Here is a 12,476-nt window from a genome sequence, read left to right as displayed (position 1 = left end):
ATTTTTATGTAATATATTTCATGACGGCAGAGTTTTACACATTTCATAACCATTTGATTTTCAAGGCTGTTTGTGCCAATAACAAATCAGGATGGTCCTGCCTCTCTGCATGCCTGCTGGGGAGTTCTTTTAAATTGTCAGGAATTATATTAAGTTAACATAAATCTGTCTAGAAAGAAGAGGCCTATGAGAAGGATGTTCTCACTACCTCCAGGACATAGATTTTGGTCATCTCTGGGAAAATCCTTGTGACAAAAATGAACAACTGAAATGGGGGTATTTTGATATTTTGTCTCCTCAAGGAATACTGATTATTCTGTCCATTAACTTAAGAAAATATCATTTAACTTAATAATATTCTGAATAAGAACTGAACACTTAGGGTATCCAAACCCTTACCCAATTTTATTCCTGTGAATGGACAGCTATTAGAACCCATGATCCATAATCTTACCCTTATTGCTGTTCAGCAATCAATTTACTTTATCTCCAAAGTCTGTTCTCTGTTCAGATCTTTTGCACAATGTTTTCTACCTTCTCCTCAAGTCTCCAGTAACCTCCTCCTCCATCATCATTCACATATGATGAATTTGTTCTTACATACCTGAGAAAATTATAGGAATTATAGGAATAAAAAGAGAACATCTACACTCATGTTTTACACAAGGCTAACTCCCTCTCACAAACATAAACACATGACTCCAGCAATTCACCCCTCTCCCACATGATGAGTTTTCCCCTGGCTAGGTTATTCATAACTAAATATAGTGTCATTTCTACCATCTTAAGAAATCTCTTTCTCATCTCGACTCACCATTCCAGCTATTGCCTCATTTCTCTTCTTTTTGCAGTACAAATTCATAAAAGAACTAATTATACTGATGTTTCCGACTTGCCTTTCCCAATCTCTCTTGAAACGACTCCAGTCTTTTGCTCCCACCATTTCTTTAAAACTATTCTTCACGAGGTTACCTACTATAGCTGATAATCAGTTTTTAGTATTCATCTTACTTGAGCTATTGAAAGCATTTGATACAGCAAAACTGTGTGTTTTTTTATTGGTTTTCCAGGACCTCATATTCTTGGTTTTTTTTCTTCTACATTGCCAGTGATTAGTTTCTTAGGGCTTGATCTTTGAATATACCTGCCTTAAAGTCTGCATACTATCCACAGTGAAAAGATCTAGTTTCATGGCATTAGCACCACCTTTCTGTCTCTTTATTTTATCTACCTTTGTATCTATCTACTTACCTCCCTATGTACCTATCATCTCTGTAGATGTATATACCAGAATTCTTTCAAATTCCAAATTCATATATCTAATTGCTTACTAAAATTTTTCATGTGTATATCTAATAGGCAATTGCATATTGTATGTACATTTGAGTTCTTAATTTTTCCTTCTCAAACTTGCTCTGGTTCAGTTCTTCTCCATCTCAGTTAAGAGTTAAACCATAGGCCAAACCTTGGGTCCATGCTTGATTGCCCTTTTTCAAATTTTACATTTAATTCATCCACAAATCTTATAGCTCTGCATTTAAAATACGTCCAGAATATAACCACTTTTTGACACTTTTGTTGCCAGGACCCTTTCCTAAATGACAAACATCTCTTTCCTGGATTATTGCATTCACCTCTTTGCTTACTTTTTCCTATTTTCAGAACAATCTCTCTCAAACGTCTGTATAACTCACACCTTCATTGCCTCACCTCCTCATTGAAGCCTATTTGCAGTCTCCTTTAGCAATCCCTATCCCATTGCCTGCCTTAATTTTTTCCCTGGCACCAATCACATTACTTTAAGGCACATAATAGATTCTTATTACCTTCAAGACATGGGCCTTGGTCATCTCTGTGAAAAGGCTATGACAAAAATGAACAGATGAGATGAAATTTTTCAATATTTGGTCTCCTCAGAGAGTGCTGGTTATTCTTTCTAAGTAACTTCAGAAATTAGCATTTAACTTAGTAATACTCTAAGTAGTAACTGAACCCTTAGCATATCTTAAGCATTAGGATGAGGTTCCATATGAAATGAACCTCTTATAAGTGAAAAAATTAATCTAGAATACTATTTTATTTGCTGATAATGTTCTTTATCAAGATTCTAGAATATGAGTCAGTTGGGTAGTAATACTGGGCTTTATATAAGTTTTTTCATATTGTTATGAGAAAACTAGAAAACATTCATATTGCTTCATTCAAGATTTTTTACCTCTGTCTCTCAGGGGAAAAGAATTGAATGATGAAGGGTGTTTTGGCCACCACTCATGTCTGCTAATTTCAGGAGGATATCTGTTAATCTTCCTAGCTCCCTTGACTAAAATTTTCATCTTCCTTCCGGTCTTAATTCAATTTTATGACAAGTTGGACATGATTTGTCTTAACACTTACATTCCCCCGTCAAGGCAAATGCAGTCTGCTCCAACATATGGTCTCTTTTGGACAATATTTTAACTATAATTTATTCTACATACCCCTATGACTTGAAAATCTCTGGGGACCTTGAATGCCTGGATTGGAGGCAGATGTGATGATGAAGGCATTCTTGGACTCAATAGTTAATGGGTGAATTGCTTACCATTCTTACAGAGACAGCAACATTAATCCAAACTGAAAAATTCATCACCAGCATTTATGGTTCTGAGTGGTAGCATATGGTGTTAATCCGGGAGAGTTTTACCTTTACTATAACTCTTGTAGGCCAATGACCTAAATATTATTAAAGTGAGAGAACCTCACTTCTAAGTACTAACCTTGTGGTGGCTCTTCTGTAGGACAGAGAAACAGTGTTTCTTCTGGATTTTAATTCTGGGCATAGGTATCAACATTTGTATTGTAATTTAATCATTAAAGAAGGAGGATGAGAAGTCTTAGATAAACATAGGTACTTTCAAACCCTATTAGTGACCGCTTATCAATTTTTTTCTTCCCATAATGATGCCATTTCCTAAGATAAATTGAATAAAGACATAACACCCTCACCTTTTCAAATTACATATAAGACTTATAATACACTTGGAAATATCACCATTTTATGTTTTATGGACATGTCTGAATTTAGGAAACAACCAAAGACATACTGAACTGTGTTCGGTGAATCACTGAATGAACAATCTAGGCGATAAATATGAACAAATATTGGGTTGGCCAAAAAGTTCGTTCGGGTTTTCTGTGAGATGTCATACAGAAAAACCCAAACGAATTTTTGGCCAACCCAAATAGATGTTTTTATACATGTTTTTCTGAAGATGACTCCTTAAAATTTATTAAGCTATAGCCTAATCATCAGAATAAATAAACATTTTACTAATTAGCCTATTGTGAAGCAATGCATTCATACAAATTTTCAGTCTGGCAAGTTTAATAGTTTCACAGTAATATACAGTCACCCTGAATGTTTTGGAATGTTTTGGAAAAGAGCATTCAAAGATGTCTTCTTAGGATCAATACATGTATTATAATAATGATAGCTAATATTTGTTAGTAGTTTTCATGAACCTGACAATCTTGCTCACATTTTTATAAACATCATTTATTTTTTCTTTCAATAAACATGTATTGAATGCTTATTCTAGATCAAATACTGTTCTAGGAACTTGGGATACATCAATAAACAAATAAACATAAATAAAGTTCCCTGCTATCATAGAATACTAGAGTGAAGGAGACTTTCAGGAAAGAATAGACATAGACTGTAGTAGGCTAGTTAGATTACAATACTGTTATGGGTTGAATTGTGTCCCCCTAAAATTCACATGTTGAAGTCGTAAGCCCCACTACCTTGAAATATGGCCTTACTTGGACATAGGGTATTTACAGAGGTAAGCAAGTTAAAATTAACTTACTAGGCTGGGCTCTAATACAATATGACTAGTGTTCTTATAAAAAGGGAAAATTTGGAGATATACATGCACATGGAGAGAATGCCATGTGAAGATGAATTCTTCATAGATTTTTTCCACAAGCCAAGGAACACCAAAGGCTGTCAGAAAACTACCAGGCGAGAAGCATGGAACAAGTTCTCTGTTATAGCCTTCAGAAGTAACCAACCCTACAAAGACCTTGATCTCAGACTTCTAACTTCCAGAACTGTTAGACAATAAATTTCTGTTTTCAAGTCATCCATTTGGGTTACTTTGTTATAGCAGCCTATTAAACTAATATAAGTATGTAGGATCATATGGGAGAATGTCCTTTAAAGATGGCCATCAACAATTCCTGTTCTCTCCATTGGTACATGCTACTCTTCCCATCATGAGGTGGAGTCTATTTACCTTTGTAGCTGGACTGGGCACGTGACTTGCTTTGAACAATAAAGTGAGTTGAACGTGAGACTGTGCCAGATTAGTACTAGGATTAGTCTATAAAAGACCTGATAGGTTCTATCTTTGCTCTCTAGGAATCCAGCTTCCATGCTTTAAACTAAAAGCAGGTGTAGACTTCTAGAGGAGGAATGGTAACATGAAGGATGACTGAAGCATCCCAAGTGCAACAAATACCAACTGACAGATAGACCAGTGAGGTGGTCTTTCACATTCCACCTCCCAGATGACTCCCATATGAATGCAGCTGCAGAAGCAACCTGAGCCAGCACCACACAGAGCAGAGGAACTGCAGAGCTGAGCCCTAACTAATGCACAAAACAATGACAAATGCTACATCAGTTGTCATTTTAAGTTTCTACGTTTTGGGGTGATTTTTTACACAACAATGTATCATTGAAAAATAGATTAAATTCTAAGGAAAAAGATTTTTAAAAGTAAGGTGAAGGAATTGAGAGAGAGTATTTGTGTGTGGTAGTCATAGTGGGGGAGGGGAGGGTGCTGTGATCCTCACTTAATCCTCACAACAATTGATGAGATAGATATAATTAATATTCCATTTCCCAAACAAGCAAATGAGGCTTACAGAGCTTCAGCAAAGTGTCCATTTTTACCCTGTGAGGTCCTGATTCACATTCAGGGCACCTGTCTAAAACACTCTATCAAATAAATTATTGGGAGTGAAAGAGAATAAATAGATCATTGTTGGTGACAGAATGTCATCAGAGTGAATTTTGCTCTCCTACATAACAGCCTAGGAGATATTTTTAAGAGAAAGATTTCAAGGAAAGTGTGATGGTAAATTTTATGTGTCAACTTGACTAAGCCACCATTATTCTATGTCTATGAAGGCATTTCTGGATGAAATTAACATTTGAATCTGTAGACTGAGTAGAGCAGATTGCCTTCCCTAATGTGGGTGGACCTCATCAAATCCGTTGGAGGCCTAAATAGAACATAAAGGCTGCCCTCTCACGAGAAACAGAGAATTCTCCCCCCCTTACTGCCTTCAAGTAGGAGCTTTTTTTTTTTTCCTGCCTCTGGACTTGAACGAAAACATCAGCTCTTCCTGAATCTAGAACTTACTGGCCTTTAAACTGGAACTATACCATCATCTCTCCTGAGTCTCTGATTGCTGATTGAAAATCTGGGGCTTATCATCCTCCATAATTGTGCAAGCCAATTCCTTAAAATAAATCTGTAAATACGTGTCCTTTGATTCTGTGTCTCTGAAAAACCCTGACTAATATAGAAGGTATTTTTCCATTTCTTCTTATCAAAAAATTAAAAGATACCTAATAAGGTTGAATAGAATGTCAGTGCTTCCATGCTAAAGATAAAATGCAGTTGGTATTTGTCTGAGAAAGAAGCATTGCTTTTGTTACAGATGATGGGTGAATATGACATCTGGGGTTTGGAGAGCCATTTTAGAAACTTAGTCTAAAATAACTTTTTAAAAAGCAAAAAACACTAAAACTCATGGGAGGAGCTGACTAATATAGATATGGTATAGCACACTGAAAGGCTGCATGAGACTCATTAGATCCAAATTGAGCTTTCTCCCTAGATCTCTTTATAATGTAGAAGACTTAAAAATGATATATTCATGAAAAATTGGAAAAAGAAAACAGCATCAAGAGAAATGAACTATATATAACTACACACATTAGACATCTTGCATTTCTTTTGTCATGGAGTGTGTTCTTTCATAACATGATAACTATATTTCTAGGTAAAATTGCATAAGAAAAAATATACTTTCCTTATGAGAAGATAAAATTATTATTCCTATGTCCTCTGGATCCAGATCTTGATTATATTGCAGCTAGTAATAGTCTGTGTAAGGCAAGTAATGCTTTCTTATTAGTCAAATTCCAATTGTCCTATTCACTCTTTAAAAATTGATACTGTAGGAGAAATGCTTCTACTTAAATTGTGCCATATTTCCCTGGAAAGGGAAGCAATTTTCTCCCATACATTTTTAAATAGAATTAGAAAATATATGGTTTGTGTTTTTCAGCCAGTAGTGTTTTCATAAATTGTGTCTTTCAGGGTGAAAATAGACAAATGCTTTGTAATAGAGATTCCTCCTTGATGAAAAGTTTTGTGAATTTTGTCATAAGAGGAAAGCATGTGGGTGATGAAGTAAGAAAGATTAGTGTGGTTTCATTATTAATTTGCTGTATGACTTTGGTCATGTTATACCAACTTTATGAATTAACATTTCTCTCTATTTTTAATAATAATAATAATAATATCTAATTAGAAGGATTCTGGAATGGTTGAAGGTAGTATATGAAAAATAACTTAGTTCATCTTGAACATTATGATAACATTAGTTATTATCTACGATACCATTTTTAACATAATTACCATTATTACTACATTTCAGGCAAGCAGGAAAGTCTCAACTATTTCAATGAACTCAGTAGGGAAGAAATAAAAGCACTCATCTGTCCTGAAGGACCTGGCAATGCCTTGAGTACCACATGTAACCACAGATCCATGATATAAGCACTAGTCAGCTTGATTCAATAATTCATACCATCAAGATTGTAAAGACTGTCTCTCATTTAAAGAATAAACATTTATAAAAAATGAGAAATTCAAGACTTGATTTTAACCATGTATTCTATAAATAATTGGGCCATAATAATCCTAATTTCATGAATGTGTCCTGGTAACCCTGAAAGAGTCACTTATCCTTCTGAACTTCTGTTTCTTCACATGGAAAAAGTAGATAATGATGTTAATTAAATTAATATTCATGGACTTCCCTGGTAGCTCAGTGGTTGAGGGTGCGCCTGCCAATGCAGGGGACACGGGTTCATACCCCGGCCCGGGAGGATCCCACATGCGGCGGAAAGGCTGGGCCCGTGAGCCATGGCCGCTGAGCCTGCGCATCCGGAGCCTGTGCTCCGCAGCAGGAGGGGCCACCGTGGTGAGAGGCCCACGTACCGCAAAAAAAAAAAAAATTAATATTCATATTATAAGACTGCTATAAGCGACCAATAATACATATACACATACACATGTACATGAACACATGTATGTGTTTTATAACTACTTGTAAAAGTAGTTGTACAAAGCTAATGGAATAATATAGCAATTATATATAATACAGGAATTTATTCATATTATATGAATATTCAATGCATGAAAGTTAAATAAAATTCAACAATATAAACCATGAGTTTAATTAGCTGTAGAGTTATGATTCTTATAAGAAATAAACACAGGGTTTCCATCACATTTTTCTGTAAAAATGTTTCAGGTGGTACTCTTATCTTCTCATTATGCTTGCAGATACTTATATTTCAGTCCATTAAAAAATTATATTTTGATCCAGATACATTATTATGAGTTTTTAATTTGCCTTATATACTCAGCCATGTGTGCAGAGACTGTGACATTTTTTCAGCAGGACAATCTTTGCACTCATAAACAGTGATAGTTCTTAAAAATGACACTACTGTGACAATGTTACTGGCCAGATACTAATCCTTACCACATAGAAAGTTTCAACCTAACCAAAGATTTTATCGTTAGCCTTCATACCATTTTGAAAAAATATATAAAAATTCTGACACCCATTTAAATAAATTATACATATATGAGCAAATGTGGAAGCCATTTACTCTAGTACGAAAATCATCATAACTATATCCAGATAGAATTTTGTAACCTCTAACCAAAATTGTGCAATATATTTTACCTGGATCTTTTTTTCTTCTTTTTTAAGCCTGGCAAAGATTGTTTCTGTAGTTACATGTAAATTATTAGTCCAAGCAAATCTGTGTCCCAGTCTTTGAAAGTACCTTTTGGATAAAGTTTTCTTAGCAATTTAGTTTGATATAAGTTAAGATCATGGTTAGCTTGATATAAGCATGGTAGTTATTGTGAGGAATAAAATAACAAGCTTTTAAAGCAGCCTGAACTGTGCCTAGTACATAATCAGAACTGAATAAGTTATAATTTTTATTATTAGTGAACCAAACTATACTGCAAAGGCTAGAGGGGCAAATTTCCTCATGTCCACCAGGCCTTGCTGTGTTTAGGATATCAAAATATCTTAAATAACACTAACTATGAAACTGAGGCTTAGTTTTTTTATATGTTCAAAGTGATTCTAGGAAGTGTTTATGATGATGCTACTTTTCAAAACAAAAAGAAACTGAGGCCCAGAGAGGTTAAGAAATTTTCATGAGATCACAAATCTGGAGAGTAGTAGAGATGGCATTAAACTCATGCTTTCTACTTTATATTTAATCTCTTTGAGTAATTGATCCAAAATAGGTGTTACTTATGGGCACGACCCAAATTCCTAGGAAGGCTTGTTCAAGAAGAAGATTCATATGATGATTTCAATATAGCAAAGATAGCTTTAGAAAAGAATAACTGAATTATGTTTACATTTCTCTTTAATAAAGCAGGATAAAGAACTGGATTAGTCAGCTTGTTGTACGTGGTGCTGTGTAGTAAACGATCCCTAAAATATGAGAGACTTGGAAAACAAAGATTCATTTCTTGTGAAGTGTAGAGTTGGTTTCAGTTCTGTTCTGTGTTTACTCCTTTTACTATCCAGGTTAAATAAAGAGCCCTCCTACTAGACTTGTCCATTGTTGTGGTAGAGGGATAGAAGAAGGCTCTGGTGGAGACTCAAGATGTTTCATATGGCTTCTGCTTGGACATGGCACAAGTAAAGTCTTCACATTCTATTGGCTAAAGCATGTCAACGACCATACCCAAAGTCAGTGACACATGGGCTTATATTCCTCCCACAGAAAACATATTTAGACAGAGGTATCTAACTCTCTGACCAAGAGAAGGGAGGGAAGTGGATTTACAGGGTAGTAGAGAATAAATGCAAGTAATGATATTATCTGCTGTAGTGTTTATCATATCTTAGATATTTTTCATAACAAAGATGGATAGTGTTTAGGAAAAACTTATTGTTTTCCTTTACTCTCATACTACTACCATACTCACAACACTTCTGAGCCAGATGTGGGTTTTTTTTTCCCTACAAAGTAATTATCTATAGCACCAGTGGGATGTCCTACAATTCAACTCAATTCTTACACTAACGAGAGTTAGCACAGACCCCACAGGTTAAGGACTCAGTCCCATAAGACTGCTCTCCCCACCTCAGATGTCAGTTGCAACTTCTGGTTTTCACCTATGCTTCTGACCACTGGCTATGAATCAGAGTTTCCCAAGATCCCCTCTTCAGAATCAATTATGTGAAAGAACAACTCCCAGAACTCAAGGAAACACTTTCATGTACCAGCTTATTAGATAATAAGCGTTATGATAAAGAATACAGTTGAATAGCCAGATGAAGAGTTACGTAGGGTGAGGTGTGGAAGGGTCCCAAAGTTAGGAAATGTGCACCATCTCCCTGGAATATAGATGTGTTTACCAACCTGGAAGGTTTCTGAACCCTATACTTTAGGGATTTTAATGGAGGCTTCATCATACTGACATGATCAATTATCAACTCTACTTCCAGCCTCTCTCCCCTCTCTGGAGAATCAGAGGTGGGAATGAAAGTCCCAAGCTTCCAATCATGGCTTGATCTTTCCGGTGACCAGTCTCCATCTAGGAGCCCACCAAGAATTGCCTCATTAGAACAAAAGATGTTCCTCTCACCCAGGAAATTCCAAGGGTCTTAGGAGATCTCTGTCAGGAACCAAGGTCAAAGACTAACCATTAGAATAAAAGATTCTCCTAGCATTCTTATTTACAAGAGTTTTAGGAGCTCTGAGTCAGTAACTGGGGCAGAAATATATATATTTCTTAGTTTTCTTATTATTTCACAGACAGAAAATTGTTTCTGGAAAGGTTTCAAGTAAATATAAATTTCAGCAGGAGAAAGGGTAGTGGGAAAGGGATAGTGGTGGACATAAGGCTTTAATCTTCTCAAGCTCCTAAAATATCTCTATTAACTTTAACAGGCTTCCGCTAAGAAGAGATTGCTTACCATAAAATCAGTGCTCTGGATTTTTTTAAAATAGATACATGAATAAATGAAAGAATAATTAACAAATCATTCTTTTAAACCAGATACATTTTAATGGAAAATGAGAGAGAACTAATTATGTGAAAAGCAAAAAAATAACTCTGTATGATGTTGCTATCTAGATCCTTACCTATTTCCTATAGCCTTTTACCTAGCCTCTGTAGGTCAAATCTTTGCTTCTGTCCTCACCCTATTCTATAATCAGAGTTTCCCTTTTTAAAACATGATTGATCACATCTGCTCTAAATTCTTACATTCTTTACATTAAGTTTACACTCTTTAGCTTGGGGCGGAAGATCTATAATGAGCTGCCTCTAATTTACCTAAATGGTTTCATTTTTAACTTCTTTCCACATGCATCTTGGGTTTGAATTAGATAGTCACTTGAAAATGACATGTGCTACCTTTCTCTGGTGTTTCAATGTGATTGTTCCATCTGCCTGGAAGAGGTTTCTTCACCTTAATCTAAATAATAAGCTATTCAGACATCAAGACTGCCTGTGCCATCTTCTTAACAATGTCTCAATATTTTTTCGTTGTTTTAAAATCATAATTTTAAAATGTACTTATTGAAAAAATTAGCAATGCAGAGATATACAAAGGAAAAATTACAAATTTCTGTCACCTCTGATGACAACGTGAAATTATAATGGAATAATCACAGTTTAGACATACAAAAATGGAGTTGGGGAGACATTGAGGATCTGGTCTCAAACATCTCTCTGCAGCACTGAAAACTTGATTTTTTTTTTAACTGTCCCAGGCCCAAAGACCCCTGCCAGCGCAAACTTATGGTCTCATGGTTTCCCTTTGTAACTATGCAACCATTTCAAAAACAACCAATCCTTATTTAGCAAGCACCCTTACTTCTTGCCAGCTCCAATTATAATTCTCAATAAATAACTCATGTAATTAACCATATTCAATGCTTTATTTCACATTTTCTCCTATAAGTCTCACAACATCTTGGTTTTACTGTTTCCTAGATGACGCTTCTGTCTTAGTGAGGACATTTGATATTTACAAGGGCACAGGATCAGGATATGTCAGAGCCAGGGTTTGTACCTAGGTCTTTCCACAATTTCACACTGCTTCTTTTGACATTTTTATTTGTCAAAAAAGTAAATACTGAACCATCTTAAAAGATCTCAGTTAACTAACTCTACTTAGCAAATAAAAGACAAAATCTACCCTATCTCAGTAAGGTAGACATGTATCAGTAGGTTAACAGAGACCTAAGTGATATTAGCATTCTTCTGGGAGATGAATTAAAATGCTCCCCACATGTTTTCTCTGCCACACATGTAGAAAAAATCTTAACACCTAGTGGTTTCTGGCCAGAACTTGAGCATTACCGGACTCCCAAGAACATTACACCTTGGTTGTGTATGAAGATAAGATTGGAAACATCTATAATTTGTGTTGTGTGATGTCCTAGCTAACTGGTTCACCATTGTGCTTTAGTTCCAATACAGTTACTGAGTACAAATCAAAGATTCAATAAATATTTATTGAATGAGTTTGTTGAATGGACTCTGTTTTTTTTTTATGAAAATGTGTTAAAGAAATATCTCATTCTGTGCTATTATATATCTGTGTCATATAAATGATATTTATTTATTTATCTATTTAATCATTCTTGTGATTCAACAGTTATTGACTGATACCTTTGCTGTTCCAGATTCTATACTTTCATGGAGCTTATCTTCTGTGTCTTCTTTATACTCTTAAAATTATCTAGTTCATTGTTATACAAAAGTCTTTACCATGTTTATGATTTTCATTATACCAATGTATTTTAACTAAATCAACCCCTTTTTAATTCAATAGTTTAAAGATTACATCATTTTAACAAAATGCAATATCCATGATGTCACAACTTTTATGTGGTAATTAATTCTTTCCAATACAAAAATTAAAATATATTATTAATATAAAACATTCATTAATTTATCACTTGAAATGATTGCACAAAAAACCTAATAGGTTTAAGTGCATGGTTTAGAAAACCCTGTTCTAGATTTACCCCACACTTTTAGAGCTAAGACATTAAAAACTGTGGTGGAGAACTGACACGATGAAGGCCAAAGATGTTGTTCATGGCAGTAAAAGCCAAAACACAGGCTTTC

This window comes from Neophocaena asiaeorientalis, unplaced genomic scaffold (assembly GCF_003031525.2).
Source record: "Neophocaena asiaeorientalis asiaeorientalis breed wild unplaced genomic scaffold, Neophocaena_asiaeorientalis_V1.1 scaffold218, whole genome shotgun sequence".
Lineage (NCBI taxonomy): Eukaryota > Metazoa > Chordata > Mammalia > Artiodactyla > Phocoenidae > Neophocaena > Neophocaena asiaeorientalis.
The sequence above is the reverse complement of the archived record's forward strand: the minus strand, read 5'-3'. Positions refer to the sequence as shown.